This window comes from Herpailurus yagouaroundi, unplaced genomic scaffold (assembly GCF_014898765.1).
Source record: "Herpailurus yagouaroundi ecotype Mexico unplaced genomic scaffold, PumYag 218, whole genome shotgun sequence".
NCBI lineage: Eukaryota > Metazoa > Chordata > Mammalia > Carnivora > Felidae > Herpailurus > Herpailurus yagouaroundi.
In genome coordinates this window covers 399,981-420,808 of record NW_024412449.1, presented here as the reverse complement: position 1 = coordinate 420,808, position 20,828 = coordinate 399,981, and the positions used below count along the sequence as shown (strand labels likewise).

The following is a 20,828-nucleotide window of genomic DNA, read 5'->3' as shown; positions in this document are numbered from 1 at the left end:
GAGAGACAGAGCATGAACGGGGGAGGGGCAGAGAGAGAGGGAGACACAGAATCAGAAACAGGCTCCAGGCTCTGAGCCATCAGCCCAGAGCCCGACGCGGGGCTCGAACTCACGGACCGCGAGATCGTGACCTGGCTGAAGTCGGACGCTTAACCGACTGCGCCACCCAGGCGCCCGCAAAATCCATTTTTAAAAAACATTTCTTGGGGCGCCTGGGTGGTTCAGTCGGTTGAGTGTCCGACTTCGGCTCAGGTCATGATCTCACGATTTGTGAGTTCGGGCCCTGTGTCGGGCTCTGTGCTGATAGCTCAGAGCCTGCAGCCTGCTTCGAATTCTGTGTCTCCCTCTCTCTCTGCCCCTCCCCTGCTCATACTCTGCCTCTCTCTGTCTCTCAAAATTAAATAAATGTTAACAAAAAATTAAAAAAAACATTTCTCTGAAAAATAGCTATCTTTTTCTTTGAGTGCTTATATATGCCAGGCATTGCTTTAAGAGCTTCATAAGCATAAACTTATTTAATCTTCACAAAATCCTATGAAATGATAATATTTAGGCCCATCTTATAGATGAGAAGTTAAGTAGCTTTCTCAAGATGCAGATTTGGAAGTCAGGCCCACATGCTAGCCACCATGTTTCTGTGCTCTCTGAGGTGAGCAGATTTTTATCTCCTCACAGAAATGCTTTTACTGGACTCTGCTCTGGCATTTTGTCACCAACCTACACTGAGAGCCATCATAACGAACAGCTCAATGAAACTTACTGCACTTACTGGGCATTTACTGGGCAAGTTGATGAGGATGTGGTTCACTAGGTCACATGATGCCCTCTTTAGGAGGACAGATGGGAAAAATGTCTCTCAGATCTCAGTACCAGGAATAGATAGATTTCTCCTGAGTAAGTGGTTTGTTTTTATCTCTTGGACATGGTGAAATTGTATAAATGATTACATTTCCCACTTTGTGCTGGATGCTAAAAAGCTCAGAGTCAAATTTTCAGCCTATCTTTAGCAATGATGTGTACGAGATCTAATATTACGTCTGACTTCATCTTACGTTTTCTACTCTAACTTTCTTTTCTCCCTTATTTCCTCTCTCACTCACTTTTTTTCTTTAGTCTTTCTAAAAATCAAAATATACAAGTACGTAGTAGAAAATAAAATAAAATACAAAGCTTTTAACAACGGTAGCAAAACAAAGTGGCAGTCTCTGCCCACTCCTCCCCACCTGTGATTTCTGCTGTGCAGTGCCAACCATACTCACATCGTTTAGCTATTTTTTGTGGTGCTTATTCTGCTTTTTTTTCCCTTGACTTTTCAATTTAGGTATTATCTCATTTCCTATGGCATAGGGTAGGATTTTGCTTTCTCATACCACCCTTTACAACACACACCCTTCAGCTGCAACCATCCTCCCATTATAATTATATCACAATTTTGGCTAAACTCATTTTTAGTGTTTAGATTATTATGCCTATGGAAATACTGTTCACAGGTGAGCTGCTCACTGTTCGCTTTGTATCTTACATAATAGTTTTGTTTTCCCTTAGGTTAATAATTATCTTTTTTTAAATTTCAGTTTCATAGGGCAATCATTAATGTCTACTCAAGTCCTCTGACAGAATTGTAAATTTCTCCTCCATCAGTGTTGTGTTTGTTTGTTTGTTTGTTTGTTTGTTTGTTTTTCTCACAGACACCTCTTCTGGTGCTTTCCATTGTTCAGCTTAGGTCTGGACCGGTAGCTCTCTAGGCCAGCTGTCCAGCTGCCATCCCAAGACTTCCCTTTTACATCATTTTAGGAATTTCTTCTGCATCTCTCTTTTGTTGGATTCCTTGTTTGCCAGATCTCATATTTTCCTTTTGGTTTACTCACTTCGTTTGGTGGAGCTCATCCTGTGATAGCTTCCTGAGAAAAAGTTCATAAAAAATAAAATTTTTTGAGACCTAGCATGTCTAAAAATGCCTTTGTTTTAGCAGCACACTTGAATGGTAGTCTGGGTATAGGATTATAGGTTGGAAATTATTTTCCCTTGGGATTTTAAAGGCATTGCTTCTTTGTTACCTAGCTTTTCACCTTGCTCTTGAGAAATTTGATGCTAACACCTCCTACTCTCTGGAAGGTTTTGAGATCTTCCCTTCCTTCCAAATGTTCTGAAATTTCACGTTGATACACCTTAGAACAGGGTCTTTTATCATCTATTGTGTGGAATGAACTCAACACAATGAACCCTTTTCAGTCTGAAAACACTTTTCCTTCAGTTTTGAGAAATTACCATGGATATTCTTTTTTTAATGTGTGTCCTTATTTTCAGCATTCTCTCCCCTCCATTTTCTCTGCTCCCTCTTTCTAGTACTCTTGATTCAATTGTTGGATCACTTAAACTGATATAATTCTCTTCCTATCTTTCCTTTTTTTTTTCTTTCCTGGGAGATTTTCTTCACTCTGTCTTCTAACTCTTCTAGTGAATTTTATATTGTTAGCTTTTTAAAGTTCTATCTGGTTCTCTGACTGTCCCCTTCCCCCATTCCTGTTTTTGTTTTGCTCTGTTTTTAAATGACATCTTGTCCTTGCTCTGTGGGTGCAGTATCTTCTCTTACCTCTCTAAGGATATTAATTTTGATGTTTGAAGTTTTCTTTTACTCCCTACATGTCATCTCCCACTGAACTCTTTTTGTTTGTATTTCACATTAGTGACTTTTCATAAATGGCTGTCTATTCATATTAAAGAGTGAGACACTTAAATGCCCCCCTGTGAATAGGCAGAGCTTGTTGACTGTTAGGATTCACAGTAATTTAACATATCTTTTTTGGGGGGAGGGACCTCCAAATGTCATTATGTGAAGATCTTTTCTCTTAAGCTAGTCAGTCAGTCAGTCAGAGGAATTCTTTTGCATGGGAGTTTATAAACTGGCTTCTAGCCTTCTGGGAGCTTATCAGGTGAAAGGGACTGGAGGGTGGGGGTGACAGGAGTTCATCATTCCTTATAGAGAGTTTCATTTAATCCTCTGTCTTCCACTGTGTCTGGTGCACCAGACCTAGAGCCTTTGACCCAGCCTCTCAAAAGAAGAAACTGCCTGGCCTCTTTTAGGGTGGTGAAAGGGTAGTCACTTGGCTGTGCTGTTGCAAAAAAGATCTAGGCATTTAACTGGTCATTATAAAGACTTTGAAATAATCTTTTCTTCCTATGCCACATTCCCATCTTCAGAGGCACCTGGTGTCTCCAATTTCAGAATATTCCAGGGTTCTGGGGTTCAACTTCTCTTACTTCTTTCAGCTTTCTTTGATTTGTCCCCATGTAAGGGAGCCTGAGTCCTGATTCAGGAGTAAAAAAAAAGTTTGCAGTCAAAGTCAGAGAAATGGTACTTACATCAGATACAAAAGATGAGCAAGAAACAAGAAGGGTTCTGAAACTGAAAGAGTAATCATATTAAAAGTCACAGTCTTTGTCTACCTTCTCTACATATTTCTCCATTTGAAAAGACTGCTCTTTGAGCTACTGTGCTGAAGAGGACCAGTAGTTCCTTCTGCTGACCCCAAACGGCCCTGAGGGAGAGGCAAGGCTGTCTGTAGAAGAATGAATCCCAAGGTCAGAAACCTGAAGGTTGTAGAAAGATTGAGAAGTGTGTCCAGGCTTGAGGACTAAGGTCAACGACAAAATGAGGATGGAGAAGGGCCAATTTTATGTGGCTCTTGATGTCGAAGTGCCCAAGAGGGCCTGATTTCTTAAAGGAGCTACTGGGGAGGGGCCTGGGTTGTGGTTTCCAGCCTCCCTGTCCAGTTGGCCTTTGAAGACTGACTGGTTGATAGAAATCTACTGGTTAGGGACATTTCACTTTATTACACTAAATATAGTGGGCCTTTACAAAACTTGGAGGCCTTCCTACACAAAAAGAATGCTGTTAATATGTTCTCCATCCAAGGACATGAGCTCTGGGTTGTTGTTCCAGTGGGATGTGTGCTGCAAGACTCAGCCAGAGCAGCCATCTGCTGCCAACTTTGGACCCTAGGGAATCTGCAAGAAGGAATGATTGTGTCCTTAATATCACATTTAATAACCTTAAATAAGGGTAGGTAGAGCCCAGCTTCACTTATGAGATGACTCAGTTGGTACACAAGACATTTACTAAAGGAAGGAAGGAAAATAGGAAGGAAAAAAAGAGCTTTGTTCTCATTTATAGCTTTGTCATTCAGAAATTTTTAAGTGTAATGATATAATAATAATAATAATAATAATAATAATAATAATAACATTTGAAACTGTAATACAGAGATTTACTACAAAAGGGTGTTGAAATCCCAGTGGCAAGACAATGACTTAACTCTGATCACGAGAGAAAAATCAGTGGGGGCAAACAAAAGAAACAAACAAGATGGTGATTGGTAACCAGAGGAATTTAAGCTCCCCTCCTCCTGGTGACACTGAGAGACTCCCACAACTCCCTCAGCATCTGGAACTTATTTGACTGTGGGTGGAGGGAGACAAGTGACAGCTAGTAGCTTTCTGGAAAGATGGGATAGAAAAGCTCAGGGCCTGGCACAGCCAGAGAGCTGAAGAAGAAAAGAAATGACCATGAGACAGAAGCGGAACTGAGACTTCCTGGCTGCTTCTAGTATTCAGCACCTCCAATGGGGTCCCAGGAAAACAAAGTCTCCAAAAGGAGAAGAAATAGCATCAATGTTACTGGTAAGGTCAATGAGCTTTCCAGATGTAGATCACCCAGGGATTCTTAATATCTATATATGTGATAGCCACACAAAGCCTGTGTGTTAGACAGTATTTTTCTGTTTAAAAAAAAAAAAACTGATGTAACTCTTGCGTACTGAGTCCCCCAGAAACTGACTCTCAGATGGAGGTTTGTCTGCGGGAAGTTTACTGGAGAGTGCCCAGGGGTTCAATACCAGTAGAAGAGTGAAGGAAGTAAGGCTGGGTAGAAGGAGGAGTTGGATTGCAGTGAAGTCACAACATGGGTCTCTCAGTCAGTCCTGCGGGGAACTCTGTCCTGCCTTGGAGCAAAGCAGGCTGAGCCTTCGTCCCTGGGCATGGACTCATCATTCCATGTGAGCAAGGTGACTCCCTGGCTGAGGACAATATCAAAAGAGCAGTTCATCTGAGGGCCATCAGCTGCCAATATTGCTAGCAGCTGAGAGTCTGATTGCCTCAATCCAGAAAGGAGGACTTGAGTGGCACACCACAGCATTCATTACAGCAAACCCTTTGCACTGGATCCACTCACTTTGCATAATAAGTTCTGAGAACTCCTCCAGTATCCCTGTTGGTGTCTTTTGCCAGGGAAATTTACAAGAGTAAGGTTACTAGGACAAACTACAGTCACCAGGCCCCTTGGTACTGCTCCTGGTCTGAAGGTTGCAACTGATATTCATCTCCCTCCTCTCCAGCCCATTTTCTTTTCCCTCACTCTCATCTCCATTTGCCATCAACATTGGCAAAGAGTTTCTGAGTCAATCACCAGGACCTCTAAACCCACAGAGTTTAGACTTGCTGGGACAAGAAGCATAAATACCACAAGTGGGTCACTGTGAGTGATGGTAAGCAGGGCTCAGAGCCACTCCTACTTCCTTCCCTTCGATTCCAGAACCACGTATTATGCCTACAATAATTGTTGATTTACAGTGTATGCTGCATCTTAGAAGACGGCACTCCATTTTTGCAAGGTGTCACCTCCAAAGTGGTAGCTCAGTTGTACTTCCAAAAGGCCATTTCATCACTCTGTCAAGCTGACAGCTTCTGTGTAGTGTGGTATGAAATAGGAAGAGTGGATCCCACGGTTATGTGCCACTGTTGCAGCTACTGTGTGTGAAATGGCTCCTGGGTCCCATAAAAATATTACACAGGATTCCATGTTTGTGGATCAAACACTGTGTGCCTTTAGGTGGTGGTACTGGCTGAATCCTAAGGGCAGGAAAGGCAAACCTATACCCCAAATACGTATCCATTCCACTCAAAATGAATCACTGCCCCTTCCAGTGTAATCAACTTGTCATCAAGTGGCTGGTTGCTCTCCCAGAAGAATGGTGCTGTACTGGGGACTTAGGCTTGGTATCTCTTGGTGACAAGTTGGACAGAGGGAGAAGTAAACAGTTACAACAAAGGCTTCCATCCGGAGCTCTGGGATGAGATGACCCTTCCTCTGAAGGCTTCCTTGTGCTTCCTCTGTGCTTCCTTGAGCAAGAGAGTCTGACCTCCCCCCACCCTCATGATTGGCCAGACATTAGATGGTGGCTGCTCCCAAGGCCAGTGGGCACAACCTTGGGCAAGGCAGCTTTCTTCAGCTGAGGGAGGGCAATTCTTGAAGAGATGCTCATCTGAGAGTTGTCAGCCAACTCCCCCTGCAGCTGGAGAAATGAGTGTCTCAGTCTTGAGTGGGAGATCTAAGGAGGTGGTATACCACAGAATCCAGTACAATGACCAAATTGTAGGAGTTTCCATTCTAAATTTCAGATTTTCTGAGGAGTTCTAGAATGTGGATGGGTTGGAGTTAGGATAGAGAATTGTGAGATATGTCACCTGCCAAATTTCATAATTGATTATCTGGGAAGATTAATTGAAAACTGCATCATAATATATGCAGTGGGTTTTTTGTTGTTGTTGGTCCAGGCAAAAAAAATTCCAAATGGATCAAGAAGAACTACAAAGAAGCCTTTTTTTTCATAAAATAGTCACCATTTATGAGATTCTGCTTCCTTCCTTTAAAAATCTTTATTGTTGGGGCGCCTGGGTGGCTCAGTCGGTTAAGCGTCCGACTTCGGCTCAGGTCATGATCTCACGGTTCGTGAGTTCGAGCCCCGCGTCGGGCTCTGTGCTGACAGCTCAGAACCTGGAGCCTGTTTCAGATTCTGTGTCTCCCTCTCTCTCTCTGACCCTCCCCCATTCATGCTCTGTCTCTCTCTGTCTCAAAAATAAATAAACGTTAAAAAAAATTTTTTTTTAATCTTTATTGTTGTGTAGACATAATGTTTACATAGTCTTAACAGGAAGTCGTTTGCATACTATTTTTTCCTTTTCCATTAATACACATCGTTCACAGATTTATTGTTTTTTATTAGCAATTCAATATTCTAACAATTTTAATATAGCAATGTTTTCATAATGACTTATTGCCTCTATTTGGGGCATTTGACTTATATCCAGTTTTCCACACAAGTAAGTTGTACATATTTAAAAAATCATTTTTAAAATCTTTTTCTTTTTTGTTTCCCAAAGTAGGATTAACATGTATATCCCATGTTGCTTTTTAGGAGGGTTTTCTTAATTTGCAGTGATATCAGCAATGTTCAAATGCCTGTTTACCCATTACTATGCTAACATTGGATCTTTCTCACTTGTACTTTTTTTTAAGTTTACTTATTTTAAAAAATTTTTTTAAAGTTTATTTATTTTGAAAGAGACAGAGAAAGGCAGGGAGGGGCAGAGAGAGGGAGAGAGAGAATCCAAGCAGGCTCCACACTGTCAGTGCAGAGCCTGATGTGGGGCTCAAACTCACAAACCATGAGACCATGACCTGAGCCGAAATCAAGAGTCAGCCGCTTAACCAGCTGAGCCACCTTAGTACCCCTGAAGTTTATTCATTTATTTTGAGAGAGAGGGAGAGAGAGAGAGAGAGAAGGTGCAGGGGGTGGGGGTGGGCAGAGAAAGAAATGGAGAGAGAGAATCCCAAGTAGACTCCACGCTGTCAATACAGACAGAGCTGGATGTGGGGCTCAATTCCACAACTCTGGAATCATGACCTGATCTGAAATCGAGAGTTAGATGCTTAACCAACTGAGCCACCCAGGCACCTCTCACTTGTACTTTTGATACAATGAATTGTCACCTCATCATTGTTTTAAATTCAGCTTCCTTCCTTATTACTGAGACTGGGGGTTTTCCCAGGTGTTTATTTACTTTTAAAATTTTTTATTATTTATAGCTGTTGGCTATTTATCTTTCCCTAAAAGGGTACTGAGTTTTTATATTTCTATCAGTCCCTTATATATTACAGATAATAAACTTTATTTGACATTTCTTTTCAGTGGTTTCTCATTCTGTTGCTCTTTGTCTTGAATTCACTTTTTAATTAAATAGTTGGCTTTGTGTTTTACAGCATAAAAACCACACTGACCTTGCCAGTAATGATTTCTTCAAGAGTTTCAATATGCCAACATTGATACTTTGTTTTCTTTTAGGAAAGAAATATTATTGGATTGTCTTCTGTATTTTAGGATACATTTTTGAAATTTTTATCTTCAAATGAAAATAGATTTCAGTTTAATTGTTAAACTCCTCCATATCTATTGTGGCAAAATATAGTGGGTTATATATTTCTAGTCTTTTAATATATTTATATTCTTTTAAATAATATCTAGTTTCTCCCCTATGGCTTGACAGGGATTCATTTATTTGTTGCTTATTTCAACAAATTTCTCATGTATTAATTTATTGTGTGGATTTGAATTTATTTCTCACATTTCTAATTTGGTCAATTGGTCTACTTTTTAAAAAATATTTATTTATTTATAAAGTTTATTTCTTTATTTTGAGACACAGGGAGAGAGCAAGTGGGGTTGGGGGGGAAGCAGAGAGAGGGAGAGACAGACTCCTAAACAGGCTCCACAGTGTCAGCACAGACACAGGGCTGGAACTCACAAACCGTGAGATCATGACTTGAACCAAGATTAAAAGTAAAATGCCTAACCGACTCAGCCATCCAGGCACCCCAATGTTTATTTTGAGAGAGAAGAGGAGGAAGGGATAGAGAGAGAGGGATAGGGAGAATCCCAAGCAGGCTCCACACAGATGCCCCTCAATCTGTCTACATTTTTTAAAAATCCAGTATTATAAGACTCTTCCCTCATATTTCCCCCTAAGAAGGAAAGTAATTTTGGTTCTAAAATATACACATAATGGGGTGCCTGGGTGGCTCAGTCGGTTAAGCATCTGACTTGGGCTCAGGTCATGATCTCATGGTTCGTGATTTCAAGCTCCACATTGGGCTCTGTGCTGTCAGTGTGGAGCCTACTTTGGATCCTCTGTCTCCCTCTCTCTCTGCTCCTCCCCCACTCGTATTCTCTCTCCCCCCCCCTCAAAAAAAATAAAAAATAAAAAAATAATAAAATATACACATAGGACCATAGGCATATGCATATGAATATGGAGACATAAAAATAGTCTGAAAGGTTAACATTGGAGGGTTGGATTACAGATGAACTATATACATTTCTTGTCATTTATCTATAAATTCTAATATGCATTACATTAAAATTAACATATCACTTTATTGCTTAAAAAAGGAGAAACTCTTCAAGCAAAATTAAGAAAACAAAAATATTAATTATGAAATAAAAGGCAATTGTTAGGAAAATAAGAAGAAAGGGTGGGTTGGGGAATATGTCACATTGGGGGCAAACTCAGACAAATGGTAATTCCTCTCAAGTCCTTTATGTGACTATGCTCGACCACTATGCAGACCACTGTGTAAGCACATCTCTGATAGCTGCCCCTGACATTTCAGAAGTGTCTTCCATCTCCTGTTCCAGCCTGTCTCAGTCCTATTTCTGGATTCTACTACTTGTGACTGCAACTGTACCTGCCATTGGTGTTTGACCCAGTTGGTTACCACAGTGATTACCACTCACTGATTGCTTTCTAGATTTCTGATATCAGATTTTGTGCTGTGTTGGGGCAACTGCTCAAATCTCTTTGTTTTCCTTCCTCAATCATCAACCCTCTTCACCCCCATACTTCCCATCCATCCCCAGCGCTACCGACTTCTGGACTGTCTTGTTCTCAGCTGCACCAGATCATTTGGGCTGACAAATCATCTACTCAAGATAGCCATGCCCTGAACGTGGGTTTTTTGTTTTGTTTTTTTTGTTTTTGGATCAGAAATGGATACCTGCCCACAAGAGAAACAGGTTGTGATTTCCGCACTCTGGCTCAAAACAACCAAACCAAGCTCAGCACTAGAGCTGGCCATGTAGCAATCAGAGTCCAGTCAGGAGAAGAGGAGCCACTGTAGACATGTTAAACAGAAGGGATTTAATTCAGGGAATTTGTTACACAGCAGTTGGAAAGCTGGAAAAGCAGCAAAAGGGGAAGCTAGGAAAACCAGAGATTTATATTTCAGCAAATAGCTACTGCCTCCCACACTAGCAGAACAAAAGGGAAGACGTGGCATGAACATCCTCCAGGGCTGCTGCTGCTTCAGGAGCTGGAACTTTGTGGACTGTGATATGGCCTAACCAGTGCCCAGAGCTGGGGGATCAGGGAGGGACCAGAAAGGGTCCTTCAGTTGTGGAGAGAGTTGCCTTGGTCCGTGGTTTTAGTGCACCGAGGTCCTACTATTCTGCTTCCATCCTCAGTGAGGTGAAATTACTTGACAGAGTCTTAAAATAAGCTTCATTTTACTTGAGCTACCTTGTCTCACAAACAAACCCTCCCGAGACACCCACTGTGGTCATCAGCCTTGGCCTCTTCCCGCATGTTCTCCTTCACCATGCTGATTCAGAACAGACCCGTCAACTGGGAGTTGAACGGCCCGAGAGTTCTGATCATGGCTGGTCTGTGATATCACAGTGTTTTTAAATGCAGGAAAGGGAAGTTCTGAAACATGATCTTTTTTCCTCCCAGAACACTAACCTTTTTGTACGCTTCTTTTCAGGTGCATTGTACCATTGTTTTGTATTTTATAGTTATAAAACTCTTAATGCTCCATTAATTAGCATTGCATAAAGTCTGTCAACAGGAAGCGTTACCTTCACATTTGTTTGGTCTCTCCTGTTATGAGCAAGGTTAACTCCCCATCTTGTCTGATTTCCTTTTACTGTGTCATTAAGGTTTTGGGGTTTTCTTTATGGTTTGTGTTAGGCAGACATTAAAAGTTTAAGTGGGGATTCAAGGTCTTGGTTGTGAATGGATTGCTTTTTTCATGCTTTCATTTTTGGCTATTGATTGTAACAACTACATATTTTAAAATCTGTTTGTGTTCCCTGCTGACCACTTGAGGAAATGAGGAATTGTCCAGTGTGAGAAGGGGTGCAGAGCAGAGATGGATTTGTGTCACATTCACATGTTCCGTGTCTCTTGTGGACAATGTTTGAGTAATGCATAGCCTTTGTGAACATTGGGGGGTGTCCCTTCCCCCTTTTGCCCTGGGAATGAGCCAAGTTAATTGACCTGTGCTAGGACCAAATCCATGTCCTTAAACCCTCTGAGGGCACAGGCAGTACAGACGTTTGCTTTCAGCAGCTCTCATTTCTAATAATTGGAGCTACCTCGGCCACTTTGGGAAATATTAATTTCTATGATATAAAAGACTGAAATGACTAATGATTTGGAGATGATTGCAGATTTCAGGCAATGGATTAAAGGTTGGTCTAAACAATGTCTTAAAAATATGGTGTACTTTGAAAATTGCTCATGTAATATGTGTCCACTATACAAAAATAAGAAAATGCCCATAAGTTAAAAAGAAAGAAAGAGGGGCGCCTGGGTGGCGCAGTCGGTTAAGCGTCCGACTTCAGCCAGGTCACGATCTCGCGGTCCGGGAGTTCGAGCCCCGCGTCAGGCTCTGGGCTGATGGCTCAGAGCCTGGAGCCTGTTTCCGATTCTGTGTCTCCCTCTCTCTCTGCCCCTCCCCCGTTCATGCTCTGTCTCTCTCTGTCCCAAAAATAAATAAACGTTGAAAAAAAATTTTTTTAGAAAGAAAGAAAGAAAGAAAGAAAGAGAGAAAGAAAAAAGAAGGAAAGAATGCTTATAATCCTACTACTAAGAGATGACTACTGTTATTTTGGTGTCTTTTCTTCCAAACGGTTCCCTGTGTCTGATGTACATGATTATACAAATAAATATGCATACTCATGGGACTTTCAGTCTCCATAATCATGCAAACCATTTCCTTCAATCAATCCCCTCTTACATACCTGTATCTATCTATCTATCTATATCAATATTCACATCTGTATCTACAACCCTGTTCTTGTTTCTCTGGAGAGCCCTAACTAATACACTCAGTTTCTCCATTGGTAACATCTTGCAAAACTATAGTACAGTATCACAAACAGGATATTGATGTTGATACGAACATTCCATCACCACAAGAATCCCCATGCTGCCCTTTTATTTATTTATTTTTTAAATGTTTCATTATTAATTTTTGAGACAGAGAGAGAGAGAGAGAGAGAGAGAAAGAGCGTGAGTGGAGGAGGGGCAGAGAGAGAGGGAGACACAAAATCCCAAGCAGGCTCCAGGCTTAGAGCTGTCAGCACAGAGCCCGATGTGGGGCTTGAACCCAGGAACCTCGAGGTCATGACCTGAGCCAAAGTTGGAAGCTTAACCAGCTGAGCCACCCAGGCACCCCTCCCATGCTGCCCTTTTATAAGGCAACTCTGTCCCATTCTCCTCACCCCTACTGAGTCTGTTATCCCTGGCAGCCATCAATTTGTTCTTCATTTCTGTAATTTTGTTATAGAATTTCAAGAATGCTCTATAAATAGAATCACACAATAGGTACTTTTCTTGTTTTTTTTCCCCACATAACATGTCTTTTTTTAACTTCTCAAAATTCATAATTTTTTCACTTTGTGCAATTTCACATAGTATGCAAAATGTAGCATGTATCAATAATGTGTTTTGGTTTTTTGTTTTTTTTATTATTGCTGAGTATTCCATGGGGTGGATATACCTGATTTGTTTAGCCATTCACCCACTAAAGTACATCTGGGTTGTTTCCAGCTTTTGGCTATTATAAATAAAGCTGCTATAAACATTCATGTAAAGATTTTTGTGTGAACGGAAGTCTCCGTTTATCTGGGATAAACACCCAGGAGTGCAGTTGCTGGGTTGTATGGGGTTGTATGTTTAGTGTTCTTTTTAATTTTTTAATTTAATTTTTTTTAATGTTTACTTCTTTTTGAGAGACAGAGAGAGAGAGAGAGAGAGAGAGAGACAGAGTGAGAGGGAGACACAGAATCTGAAGCAGGCTCCAGGCTCTGAGCTGTCAGCCCAGAGCCCAACATGGAGCTCAAACTCACAAACTGCCAGATCATGACCTGAGCTGAAGTCGGCCGCTCAACCGACTGAGCCACCCAGGTGCCCCATGGATGTTTAGTGTTTTTTTTAAAATTACCAAACTTTTCCAGAGTGGCTGTACCATTTTACAGTCCCACCCGCAGTGGGACCAGCAAGCGATCTGGTTTCTCTGCATCTTCAACAGCATTTGGTGTTACTTTTTATTTTAGCCATCCTAATAGGTATGAATTTCTGTAATAGTTATAGTGCTACTCAAATGATCTATTCCACATTGGGCGAGTTTGGTTGGTTTGTGTTTTTCAAGGAATCAGTCCATTTAATCTAAGTTGTCAAATTTATGTGTGTAGAGTTGTTCATAGTATTGTTTAAAAAAAAAACTGATTTCTATTGCCATTTGCAACAGTATGGATGGAGCTAGAGGGTATTAAGCATAGTAAGTCGGTCAGAGAAAGACCAATACCATATAATTTCACTCATATGTGGAATTTAAGAAACAAAACAAATGAGCAAAGGGGAAAAAGAAAGAGAAAGATTAACCAGGAAACAGTTCCTTAACTATAGAAACAAACTGATGGTTACAGAGGGGAGGTAGGTGGGGGAATGGGTGAAATTGGTGATGGGGATTAAGGAGGGCACTTGTGATGAGCACCAGGTGTTATATGGAAGTGTTGAATCACTATGTTGTACACCTGAAACTAATATTATACTGTATGTTAACTAACTGGAATTTAAATAGAAACTTTAAAAAAATCATTGATTTCTGCTATTTATTATTTCTTTTGCTTTGGGTTCATTTTGTTCTTTTTCTAGTTTCTTCAACGGAAGCTTAGATGATTGATCTGAGATTTTTCCTCTTTTCTAATACGTGCACTTAGTGTTATAAATTTCCCTGAAAGAGATCTTCTATATTGCATGGAGAAACCTTAGTGTACCTGCCACGTATATAGCTCCCTACCGAGGAATTCAATTTAATTCAGCAAATATTTATGGAGTGCTTGGGCCAGACACTATTCTAAATCCTCAGTATACAAAGGGAACAAAGGGAACAAAGCAGACAAAGATCTCTATCTTTGTGGAACTTACATTCTAGCTGGGGGAGACATGCAATAAATAACATGCATAATTTAGATAGTATGTTAGAAAGCGGTAAGTAGAGGAACAAAAAGTACTGTAGGAGAAGAGGAATGGATATGGGGAACTATCGTGTTTAATACTATAGTACTTACAGTACTGCATTTGATACTACAGGTGTAGTATTGAATAGGTTGGTCAGGCATGCCTTGTGGGGGAGTAAGGATCTAAAGGAGTCAGTCAAGCCAGTATCTGCGGGGTATGCTTCAGACAGGTGGGGCGGTGAGAGCAAAGGCCCTGTGATGGGAGCATGCCTGGATGATCTGAGGAAAAGCAAGGCAGACAGTGTGACTGGAGCAGAGTGAGCAAGACAGAAAGTGGTAAAAATGAAGTCAGATTATAATGGGGGCCAGGTCTTTAGGTCTTGCTCTGAGTGAAATTCACGTTGCAATATGTGAAGCAAAGGAATGACATGACCTGGTTTGGGTGTTCAGGGAATCACTCTGGGTGCTATGTGAGGAATAGAGTACAGAGTAGAGAAGCAGGTGACCTCATGGCAGGTGAGAGGCAGTGTGGCTTGGAACAGGTAGCAGCAGCAGGCGTGGTGAGAAGTGATTACATTCTAAATACATTTCCAGAGTAGAGTTAATAGGTGTTCTTCATAGATTGGACTCGGGGTGTTCAAAAAACATAGACAGCTGTTGCAGCAATTTCTTGCTTGACATGTCTCCAAAGGCAAGGGAAATAAAAGCAAAAATGAACTATTGGGACCTCATCAAGACAAAAAACTTCTGCACTACAAAGGAAACAATCAACAAAACTAAAAGGCAACTGACAGAATGGGAAATATATTTGCAAAGGACATATCAGATAAAGGGCATATCAGATAAAGGGTTGGCATCCAAAATCTATAAAGAACTTACCAAACTCAACACCCAAAAACAAATAATCCAGTGAAGAAATGGGCAGAAGACATGAATAGACACTTTCCCAAAGAAGACATCAGATGGCTAACAGGCACATGAAAAGATGCTCAACATCACTCATCATCAGGGAAATACAAATCAAAACCACACTGAGATACCACCTCGCACCAGTCAGGCTGGCTAAAATTAACAACTCAGGAAACAACAGATGCTGGAGAGGATGTGGAGAAATGGGAGCCCTATTGTACTGTTGGTGGGAATGCAAACTGGTGCAGCCGCTCTGGAAAACAGTGTGGCGCTTCCTCAAAAACTTAGAAATAGAACTACCCTATGACCCCGTGATAGCACTACTAGGAATTTATCCAAAGGATACAGGAGTGCTGATTCATAGGGGCACATGCACCCCAATGTTTATAGCAGTGCTTTCAACAATAGCCAAACTATGGAAAGAGCCTAAATATCCATCAACTGATGAATGGATAAAGATGTGGTTTATGTATACAATGGAATACTACTTGGCAATGAGAAAGAAGGAAATCATGCCATTTGCAGCAATGTGGATGGAACCAGAGGCTATTATGCTAAGTGAAGTAAGTCAATCAGACAAAGACAGATATTATATGTTTTCACTCATATGTGGAACTTGAGAAACTTAACAGAAGACCATGGGGAAAGGGAGGAGAAAAAAAGTTACAAACAGAGAAGGAGGGAGGCAAACAACGAAAGGCTCTTAAATACAGAGAACAAGCTAGGGTTGATGGGGGTGGCGGGGGAGAGAGGAAATAGGTGATGGGCATTGAGGAGAGCGCTTGTTGGGATGAGCACTGGGTATTGTATGTAAGCAATGAATCACGGGAATCTGCCCCCAAAACCAAGAGCACACTGTATATCCTGTATGTTAGCCAACTTGATAATAAATTATATTTAAAAAAAAAAAAAAACCACAGGCATCTGGATAACCACCTTGATATCAATCCATAAACATAGGTGACCACATTCCATACCACATGCACCCCTCCCACCTCTACAACCCTGCTTGCAGCTTATTGGACAATGGGAGGCACTTACCTAGGAGCAGCTGATCAATAGGCTGGACATGAGCCTATAGAGTATCCTGGCATGGAAGTTTCACTCAAGAAGGTGGCAATTAGCTGTGCCAATGATTTTCTCTTTCAGGAATCAGAACTGGAGAAATAAGAAAAGATGAGCAGTGAAAGCAGAAGCTGAAAGACACAAAGAGAAGGCAGTATTCAGACTTCATGAGTAAGCAGAAGCAATGAATAAACAAGAGCTCTGAGCAAACAAAAGCCTTAGGAGGTAGCAAAAAAGATATACAAAGTGACAAAGGAAGTGATAGACCATAACTAAGAGAGTATCAAATTATCAGGAGAAAGTCAATGGCCTGGGTCACGGGCCAACCCTGAAGCCAGAGGTACAGTCACAGTGTTACCGGAGGTGGGGGAATAGTACTAGACAGGCAAAGACTACAGGTGTGCCCCAGCCATGTAAAGTCAGGCTGGAATCAGCTCTGTAAGAGCCAGAACTACATTTGAGCCAAAATTCTGAGGGTACAAGGAAGCCAGAGAGAGGAGCGGAAAGCTGTCTACCAAGAGAAGCAGAAAGTGTAGCAGGTGCTCAGAGAGAAGCAGGGATGGCAGATGGCACGGCCACAAGACACAGCACTGCATCTCACCTACCTGTTTCAGTCCCATCCTGGGGTGTCCTGGCTGTGCCGACCGCTGCACGTTAGAGCCCCCAGAGCGTGTCCTTTGTAAAAGTTTGAAATACCTCCTTCCTGCTTGCATTAGTGGGAGTCGTTTTTGGTTAATGCTCCAGGGATAAAAATGGTACGTTTGGCTGGAAATTTCTTTGTGCCTACTTATCCGTCTGGGTTAAGCATGGCAGACAAGGTATAAAAGGTGAAGATGCAAATATATGGGATAAAGAACTAGCTGGAGGGGTGCTTGGGTGGCTCAGTCAGTTAAGCGTCTGACTCTTGATGTCAGCTCAGGTCTCACAGTTTGTGATGATCTCACAGTTTGTGAGTTCGAGTCCCACATCAGGCTCTGTGCTGACAGTGTGGAGCCTGCTTGAGATTCTGTCTCTCTCCCTCTTTCTCTGCCCCTTCCCTTCTCTCTCTCTCTCTCTCCCTCTCTCTCTATATCTCTCAAAAAAAATAAACAAATGAAAAGTTGAAAAAAAAAAACTAGCTGCAACCATGTGAAGCATTTTACATACCTTGTCTCATTTAATCTGTAGGGTCAGGGAGGTAGCATTATGGCTCACAGGGAGGCTTAAAGAGGGTAAGTACGGTCCGTCTTCATTATTCACTTAATCTGTATTTGCAAATTTGCCTAGTCACTAAAATTTATTTGTAAGCCTAAATCAATACCCCCAGTGCTTTCGCAGTATTTACAGACATGTGCACCGTGGTGAGAAAATTGAGTTGTTCAGAGTGCATGTTCCCAGCTAACCTAAAAAAAAGCAACACTCTGAAACCTTTCTGTTTCAGCTCTCACACTGTAAACAAGTTTCCGTTTTGCAGTGTATTTAGTGCTACATTTTTCACATTTTGTGCTGTTTGTTGATGACTTCACTGTTTAAAATGGCCTCAGTTGTAATGTTGAAGTGCTGTCTGGCGTTCCTAAGCCCACGAAGGCTGTGACGTGCCTTACGCTGAAAATATGTGTCAGATAAGCTTTGTTTAGGCAAGAGTTATAGTGCTGTTGGCTGTGAGGTGAGTCAATAATATACATTAAATATTCTGTCTTTAAACAGAAACTTACGTAGCACGAAAGCTATACATTGATTGGCTGATGAAAATGTCATGACTGGAGGCCCGCAGGAATCTACCCCTGTTTTTCCCCTAGGAGTAATAATAGTTCAGTATTTGCTAATTCAGTGTTTTTTTAGAGACTTCACAGAGCGTAACTACCATGAAAAACAAGAATCCACTGTCACACGTGCAGGATCGGACAGTCTGTAGAACAGTGGATGCCTAGCTCCAAAGCCTCCTCTCTCTGATTCTGGACACCTTGTGCTCATTCCATTCCACCATGCCATGCTTAAGAAGAGAAAGAAAGACTTCTATGCACAGCTTCCAGTGCTCCTTCCACTGCGCAATGCCACCTTCTCTAGAACTTGTTGCCTAGTTGGGAAATGAGCAGGTAGGAAACGACTGTGGAAAACGTAGTGGAATCTATGTTAGGGCTGGGAGAGTAATGTGTAGCAGTTAGTCACCACTTATCTCTTAAGTATATGTGGCAGGCTTTGCTCATCTACCACAGCCCTTTTCCTGCTTCAGCCCTGATGGGGTTTCACAGTCCTTCTCAAGATAGGATTCCAGGCAACCACTACCAGTTGATCAGAATTAGCATCCAATGTGAAACTTTTATGTTCCCTGCATGACAACCTGCACCCTTGAAGATTAAGCACGCACTTGGAGGGTCTGAGTTGCCAGACGTAAGGAACTTTAGAGGTAAAACAAATGTGTCAGTCTATTTCAAAGCCTAGACCTTCTGGTTTCTCTGAGAGTCCAGTTAATTGCCTTTGCAAAGGCTTTCTGGGTTCCTTTACATAAGACTTTGATCCTGAAAGATTCATCTGGATGGGAACATCTTCCTTGGTCATCTCTGAATCACCTGTGACTGGAGCACTGTCTAGCATAGAGTTGACCAGATAGACTGACATCTATCTTCCCCAGGGAGAAAGAGTTCTGATGTAGGCCAGTGACAGTATGGAATCCTTAAGGGCACAAAGCAGGGCAGGCACAGCAGGGGGTGGGATTTTCAGGGCAAGCCATCAAGAAATTGTAAACGAAACTGACTTGGAGCTACATTCTGTTGAATCTCTCTGCCTCTTTTTTTTTTTTTTTTTTTTTTCACTTCTCTTCATGTTTCTCCTATGGCTTACCTCTTTACTTCTGGTAAGATGGATCTCAGAATCCCCAGCAGGACTAGGCTATAGGCATACAGGGAAAAGAAAGCATGAGCTGGTAGCTAGTTTTGGCCCTGAACTAAAGGACCCCAGCTTTCAGTTTCTAGAGCTGCTGGGCACCAGTTCTGCCCTTTCTCACAAAGGACTCAGGACGTTTACCACTGCATCAGCATAGCCCAGCCCCTCTCTTCCTCTGCCCTATTTCCTTTCTCCTTCTTTCCTCCATTAGTCATGACAAATGGGGTTTGATAAGAAATAAGGAAGAGGTGATGGGAAGTCAGGCCATGAAGAGATGGATATATTTGGCTGGGAGAGCCTAAAAAGAGAATGGCACGTAGAGCACCAATATAGCATGGTGGTTAGGATTGAAAGAATGTTGTTAGGTTTCTGGACCATGTTTTTTAGTCACAACAAGTAATGTTCAGTCAAAACCTCTGCCCTGGTATTGGGAGAGCTAGAGAAAACTGGAGCCTTCCAATCTGCAGCTAATTCTGGGGAAGTAGTGTGGTACTTACAGCCATGGGAGACAACACATGGGCTTTGGAGTAAGATTGAGCTGGGTTACCACTTGGCTAGCTCTGTCCTGTGGGGCAGTTCCTTAATCACTCTGGATTTTAGTTCTTTCATCTGTAAGTTGAAGATAATAATAGTACGTACTTTATGGGATCATAATGACTAAAAGAAATGAGGTTTACAAAGTTTCGTAAAGTGTTCTTAGGAAACTCAAATGGTATCGTTATCATTACTAACATGATCATCTTGTGTTATTTACTTACACATAGTGAGGTATTTCCTTTTTTTCTCAGCTCTGAGGATGGAAGCAAAATAGACTTCAGTTTTGAGTTTCTGAGAATTCATAAGAGGAAGACAGACACTCAGACAGTCTGTCTGAGAAGCAATTCTGATAGTTTAAGTGTCAGGAAGCCCACAGAATTCCCCAGCAGTGACTATAATGGGGACTCTAGCGACCATTAGTTCTCAGGATCATAGTGTGACTGACTAGGAAAAACACAAAAGTCTTACTTTGGGCAAGTTTGCCCACACTGCCTGCTACCCTTTCTCTACAGGCTTGGATAGTAAGGGGTGGCCATCACCAGTTTAACCAAGAAATGAAACAGTTAGCCAAAGAGCTGGCTATTAAGCTACTGTAAGCCCTGACACATTTGGCTTTACCTCCCCAGTCTCTGTGACATTTACTTTGCCACAGCTGGGCTCACTGATGCATACTCCCCCTGGCCCCCAGGTTTTGCCCATCACCCATTGTGTTAGTTTTAATGCTGCTGTTACAAGTGATCAAAACCTTGGTTGCTTCAACAACACAAATATATCATCTTATAGTTCTGGAGGGGTGCCTGCATGGCTCAGCTGGTTAAGCATCTGACTCTTGGTTTTGACTCAGGTCATGATCTCATGGTTTTGTGAGTTCAAGCTCCACATTGGGCTCTCTGCTGGCAGCTTAGGATTCTCTCTCCTTGTCTGCCCTTCCCCCACTTCACTGTCTGTCTCTCTCTCTCTCAAAATAAATAAATAAATAAATAAACTTTATTTTTAAAAAATGATCTTATAGTTCTAGAGATCAGAAGGGCAAAATCAGCCTCACTGGGCTAAAATCAAGGTACTGGGGGATGCCTGGGTGGCTCAGTCCGTTAAGCATCTGACTTTGGCTCAGGTCATGATCTCGTAGTTCACGAGTTTGAGCCCCACCCCACATCATGCTCTGGGCTGACAGCTCAGAGTCTGGAGCGTGCTTTGGATTCTGTGTCCCTCTCTCTCTCTGCCCCTCCCCCACTTGTACTCTGTCTCTCTCGCTCTCAAGAATAAATAAAACATTTAAAAAAATTTTTAATAAAAAAATAAAATAAAATAAAATAA

At 41.7% G+C, this 20,828-nt stretch overlaps 2 long non-coding RNA genes across 2 annotated transcripts in view; one reads left to right on the top strand and one right to left on the bottom strand.

Moving 5' to 3' along the window:
* LOC121018177 (uncharacterized) overlaps nucleotides 1-16,170 on the bottom strand; it is a 49,106-nt gene extending 32,936 nt beyond the window's left edge. The window contains exon 1 of the long non-coding RNA XR_005785060.1: nucleotides 16,089-16,170. This is a non-coding gene — a long non-coding RNA (uncharacterized LOC121018177). The remainder of the gene's footprint in view (nucleotides 1-16,088) is intronic.
* LOC121018176 (uncharacterized) overlaps nucleotides 1-20,828 on the top strand; it is a 90,983-nt gene that overhangs the window by 33,016 nt on the left and 37,139 nt on the right. The gene's annotated exons all lie outside the window — the stretch shown is intronic.